A 6,758-nucleotide genomic window follows, 5' to 3' on the forward strand; every position below is an offset into this window, starting at 1 on the left:
TTGTTCCCCCAACTCACGTGCTCTGTTTCCAACTTCTCCTTCCAAGGCCCAGGAAACCACCTTTGAACAGCATCAAGATAAGCCTCTCCCTGCTGTCCTTGACCTTTTAACTGTTTTTTTCTCCTTTAAGTAATTTTAACACAAAGTGAGAAAAAAAATCAGTATGTCAATCAGCTTAAAATTGTATTTATTAGTTCACATATTTCCATCTAGAATGTCCTCTCCAACTAGATTGTAAGTTTTCCTGGAGCAGAGACACACCTGCTACTTGCATCCGTGATCACAGAGCCCAGTACACAGTAGGTGCTCAGTATAACTTTATTACATTGAGGCCTTCAGTGCTAGGATTATATGGCAACATCGGTTGATGGCTGAGGATGCTGAGAACTCAGGCATGAATCTCAAACCAGCTGTCTCCTTGAAGCATTGCCAGGTGTCTTAGGAGGGAAGGAGGAATAGCATCCACTTGCGGAGGTCTCACACATCTGAACTGGGACCTCAAGGGTCACAGCAGCCAGGGCTCCAAATGAAGCGGCTATCTCATTGCCGAGCTGAGGCAGTGGGTGGAAGACCGAATCAGAAGCACAGCATCGCTGAGATCTCACCTGTTAAGTGCTAGGGGCCTGAAGGTGTTTCCTGGCCCAAAAGAGAAGGAGGGTCCTGAGCTTCCCAGTGGAGTGAGTACACAAGACCTGGGTGGGGACAGAGCAACTGTCCCTGTGGCCCTCTCCTCTGGGCCAGTCACCTCAGCACTCCTCCTCTTTAATGTGGTAGACTGTGCCACCCCTGAGGCAGCGGGGCTCTCGGCTAGCCCTCCGAGCACCGGCCTGGCTCTGAGTCCGGGAGCTTTGGGAACCAGAGCCACAGCCTCCTGAACAGGGAGCACAGCAAGGGCGAGAGCAGGGAGCCAGGGAGGGGTGTGAGTCTTGGGGAGGAGAGCACTTGGGAGTCTGTGAAGGCCCCCAAGATTGTTGCTTCTGCTGTGACATCGCTGGGCTAGCAGGTCGAAACTGGAAGGAAAAAGCATTTGGTTAGATCAGGGCCTCAGGTGCCTGTTTTTCTTGGAGCTGGAGCTGTCCAATGGAGCCTAGCATTTTCAGCCTGCTAAATTCCATCCCAGAACAATAAGAAATGGGTTTGAAAGGACTAAATATTTGGGGAGTAAATCATGGTGGGAATCCCAGGGGACCCCCTCACCAACAGCCAGGCTAATATCTTGCTCTTCTTATTAAACGAGAAAAACAGCCTGCAGCTTAGATGAGCTGGCAGTCCACTTTTCCCAGGCCAATGTCCACCGTGGTCAAGTGTAAAGGAGAACGGAGTCTTTGCTTTCTATTGACTCAGTCTTATTTTGTCCTGAGACTCCTAAGCCTGTGTGTATCTTCTGTCCTTCTCTGGCCCTTTAGCTTCCATGGCTTCCTCCCATTTGAGATAATTTGAGGTCTTTTGCAAGGACCCACTTCCTTTCCCTTCTTTCTGCCCAAACCTCTCCTACCTGGCTTATCTACTCTCTGGGAAGAGACAAGAGAAAAGATTGAGGCTGCCTTTGGAGCATCTGAGTGAGGAACATCAAAGTGTCTCCCCACTCAGAAGTAGCCTTACCCTAGAGGAAGATGTGTGACAAGTCGCTCCAGGAGTCTGGAGGCCTTGTGGGGCCTGGAAGGAAGAGGCCATTTATACACCCTCCAGTTGAAGCCTCTAGGCTACATATTGTTGGAGGGCAGCCATGGGGCAGATTATCCATCCGGATGTCTCACAAGGCCCAAGGCTGGATTCCTCAGCTACACTCAGCTGTGATTGGCTCAAAGGGATTCACATGTGAGTGAGTGACCAGAAGGCTGGGGCCTTTAGATTGACCTGAGTGGAGGTGGGTATGACTAAGTCTAAATTACATTCCTGGGGGGCTGAATGGGGAAACTGCCGCTGTTGAGTCCTGCCTAGGATCCGAGGGGGAGGGTCAAGTTCAATACCACCCAAGTCTAAGGAAGACCCTACTTGTTCACCCCCTAACCCATCATCCATGACTTTCATCACCCAGCTCAATGTCATCGCCTCCACTGAGTTCTCCAATCTCTGAACTTCATAGACACCTCTTATAGACTTTATAGCTGCTCAAGGTCAAAGTAGCCTAAATACTTGTCTTATCTCCTCTATTAAACAGTTCCTTAATGACAGGGACCTTGTCTTTATCATTTCTGCATTCCTAGGGCCTGATACTGTCCCTGACAATAAAGAAGATGCTCATTAATATTTGTTGAATGAAATAATCTACGTGTCATTAGAATCGACTTTGTGTTTTGGGAGAACAAAAAATTGGAGGGGGAAAAATCCCACTCATTTTTCTTTAGTAGATCTCGACTTTTTGTGTTCACCATCCTCACCTAAGGCCTTCGTGAACACCCTTCCATAAATAGTACAGAGAAACCTGTGGGTGTACCTCACCTTACACAACAGACTGAGAATACTGTGGAGAGTAAAACATTTGTAAACTCTGCTATCTCTTAAGTGCAAAGGTGGGGGGTGTTTATGTAATTATGAGGAAACCCATTGAAAAACTTCCTGCAGAGTGAAAGTTTCCTTCATCTTTCATGAAAATTGATCTCAACACATGTTGGCCATGCTTCTTGTGGGGACACTCTCATCTAAATACAGTCCCTCGCTTCTGAGGCTTCAGCCTCAGTATTGCTGCTGATGTTCACAGCTAAGTAAAGAGGCACTGATGTGACTCCCTGATGGTCGGAACCATGTCTCACCTGCCTCTGTGCTCCCAACACAGGCACTCAGGGAAATGTTGAGTAAATAAAAAAGATGAGAAATCACACGGAGCAGTTCTCAAAGGCTTCAAATCATGTCTATAAGACAAAGGTAAGCAAGGTTGGGACGTGGAATGAGGGATAAGTACCTAGCCAGTGTAGGAAACAGGATGAGGCCAGAAGAGCAGCTGTTGAAGCCCCAAGTCCAGCAGGGCAGGATTATCAGGGTTCACCTGCCTCACCTGGGACGCTCCCAGGAGGAGTTAGATGTTGACAAGCAGTTTAGATGAAGGGAGAGCAAAGTCTTTGTGAGTGAAACAGAAGGTGAGAGGGTGGTATGAAGCCCACCTCACCCCATTAGAACAAGACCCTAGAAAGAGCACCTGATTTATGGGGCCTCAGGGATCAGACCCCTTCTTCCCTCACTTCTTCCCTCTCTGTCTCTTCTGCCTTCTTCTCTTCCTCTTCTCCTCTTCCTCAGGCATCAGAAACAACCCTGCCCTGGCCGGGTGGCTCAGTTGGTTGGAACGTCATCCGGTACACCAAAAGGCTGTGGGTTCCATTCTTGGTCAGGGCACATACCTAGGTTGCAAGTTCAATCCTCTGTCTGGGTGCATACAGGAGGCAACTGATTGATGTTTGTCTCTCACATTGTGTATCTTTCTCTCTCTCGTCTTTCCTCTCTCTCTAAAAAAAATCAATAAAAAAACAAAAACATATCCTCAGGCCAGGAGAAGAAAGAAAGAAAGAAAGAAAGAAAGAAAGAAAGAAAGAAAGAAAGAAAGAAAGAAAGAAAGAAAGAAAGAAAGAAAGAAAGAAAGAAAGAAAGAAAGAAAGAAAGAAAGAAAGAAAGAAAGAAAGAAAGAAAGAAAGGAAGGAAGGAAGGAAGGAAGGAAGGAAGGAAGGAAGGAAGGAAGGAAGGAAGGAAGGAAGGAAGGAAACAGCCCTAACTGGTCCTCAGAAAGGATTCACATACACTAAGCATTAGTGGAAGGTAAAATAATCTCATCCCAATATACCAGTTGTTTTTTTCCCCCACCCACGCTCCTGAGACCTCACACATTACAAAACCTTGAGGTTAACTATCCAACCTCAACCACCCTTACTTAAGGGCTGAGGGTGATTCTGGAGACTCTGCCCTGGGTCGACTAAGCTTCCTCTCCAGCTCCCGCAGACCACTCCTCAATGTAGTTGCCCACAGAAGTCTCTAGCTCCAGTTATTTTCAATACAATGAATTTCATCACATACAGGATGGTGTTGGGGATCAACTCCGGCAGGACTGGCGCTCTCAGTAGAAGAGATCAGCATCTAGCTTTGCTCATTCCCTAAAGGAAGCCTTCTTGAAGCCCCTCAGCTATTCTTTCCTCCAACTAGACTTACATGTCCAGCTAGCTCTAGTTCAGGGCCCCAGAAACTTAATGTTTGCCATCTAATCCCAACCTCTCTTCCTGGTTCAGGCTGCATCTATGAGTATTCTATGATTTGATATCAAGTGCCTATTATACACTGGATCCAAGAAGCAATAAGAGCTCTATCTCATGCATCAAATCTTTCACTCTAGAGATAATGTAGTCACATTGATAACACAGACAAGAAGTGGAAGGTAGACAGAGGGGCAGGCTAATTACAATTACAGATAGAGAATGAAACTAGTCAGCTTAAATGTACCAAATTAGAATGATAGTATTTTGAATGATGTGGCTCCCACTCTTATTAGCATCCTATATTTGTCTGGGACAAGAGCCCATCCCTGAGAACTGCCCATCCCTTCTCACTTTTAGTGCCTGGGACCCTATTTCTCTGAGGACTAGACATCTCCATTTTTCTCTCTGTCTCTCTCCTTTCTGTCTGTCTTTCTTTTTTGTGTGTGTATATACTTCTTCTGAGAGTATCCCCCCTTCCCTTTGCCTTTGGAAAATCTGTCTTCCAAGCACCAATCTCAATCCCCTGGCATCTGCAATGGGTTCCCTGACAAGGCCTGACCAAAAAAAGTTTCCAGAGTGTTCATTGCTTGTCATACATATAATTTATTGTCATGTTCAAGTGTGTTTTTTATGTGAGATTGTAAACATTTCAAGCATGGGACTAGGTCTCGTATACCTTCTATCCCCCTTCAGCGTTTGCAGTGGTTAATTGCACATACTAGTTATTAGGTTTTTAAAAATCCATGCCACCAGCATTTGCAAAAAACAGCTTATAGAATGCTTTCTAAATGGTATCTTTTGGGTTGATTAATTTCAGATGAGTACGAACTCAGGCCATGACAAAATCGAACACAGTGAGGTGGGGTTGTCTACATCACACTGCAGTCATTTCAACTACATTTCCTGAATACTATGATATTTTTACTTAAATTAAGCAAAAAGTTCAGTTTGGTAGGAGTGTTCAAGAAATCGATGCCATGACTCCCACAGGTACTCCTCCCCTGCCCCCAGAAATCAGCCATACTCATATATTCCTAGTAAGATGGGCTAAGAGATCTTCTGGTCTGGACTTTTTCCTCCAGGTAGGACTCTAGCCAAACTACCAATAATCCTGGCTTCTACCCAAGGCTATTACATCATAAGAACTAGCTTTTTAACTCAGACCATTGGGTCTAAATGCATGGTTTTCATTTAAATAGGAGAAATTATCACTAGCAAAAGATGGGTTTAGCCTTTTGTTAGCCTTTTATCCATCAAATGGGGTGGTCTCTTTGGTTCCCCATCTCTCATGATGCAAAAGAAGAAGAGGAGAAGCTTCTGAAATTTAGAAGAGTTAAAACTGTGCCTAGAGTTTAGGTTGCCCACACTCCTCATAAAATAACTTTTTAAGAAAAATTATAAAAGAAATCTTCATAAAATATTGAGATGCAGTCTTTTTAAGCTTAAAAAACACCTAAACCAAATTAAACCAAAAACCTTAAAGGAAAACCTTCAGAGTGACAGCATGAAAAACACCCATCAGTGGATGGTCAATTGACTTTTGGCAAGGTGTCAAGACATTTCACTGAGAAAACAATAGTTGTCTCTACAAACAGTATTAGGGCAACTGAAGATCCCCATGTAAAAGAGTGACTTACAGTATTTAAAAAAATAACATTGAAAAAAACTTAAATGCATCAAGAACCTAACTGAGAAGTTTAAACTATAAAAACTCTTAGAAGAAAATATACAAGAAAGTCTCCATGACCTTTCAGGGAAGCACAATCTCGACTTTCATGGAACTCTGGTCTGAGATAAATATATAGCACCTGTCCTTAGGAGACAACCAGTCTAAGGGGAGAGAGAGAACCTCTGACCTTGCAGTACACGTGGTCTCAACTGAAACATGACAGGTCTTGGAGATGTAGAATCCTTTTGTCTGAGAATTTCTATTTAGATAGAATGGTACTCATTCGTTACTTTGGCCAACAATCAACTCCATACTTGCTAGTCTACTAGGTGACTTGGAGGGTATCATCCAGTATGTGTAGTGTTTGAGCTTCCTCTGATTCCTGAATCCAAAGGAAACATATCCCTCTTCTGACTTCCTGGACTGTCTCCTTGGATGACCCCTCACAGGACTTTGAATCTTGAGTGACTAAGGACATAGTGACATCTAGAGGTCATACTAATCACAGCAGTGGTGAAGTGCAGACCATCCTATTCTGGTGATGTGTTCCTACTCTCTGGTCCACAGACACCTGTGTCTCTTCATGGATTAAATTGTAAATACAAATTATTGGCCATTTATCCAATTCATATAAAGATCATCAAGGTATAATAGCTCAAAGAAAATTAACAATGACTAAATCTCATGTGAAATTTGTCATTTAAAAAAAAATTGATGAAACATCAAGACTTCTTTACAAAATACAGAGATGAAATATTCGGTCTGAAAAATTGGACTTGGGCCCCAAGAAGAGAAAAAGGAGAAGTTACTGATGTGTTAAAAGTTCTTCTTTTCTTATGGATTTAAAATTTTTACGATATTTGCCACATGCCATATGCATATTTCTAGTTAGAATTAGCTAATAGTTATGG

Source organism: Miniopterus schreibersii (assembly GCF_964146895.1).
Source record: "Miniopterus schreibersii genome assembly, chromosome: 19".
Lineage (NCBI taxonomy): Eukaryota > Metazoa > Chordata > Mammalia > Chiroptera > Miniopteridae > Miniopterus > Miniopterus schreibersii.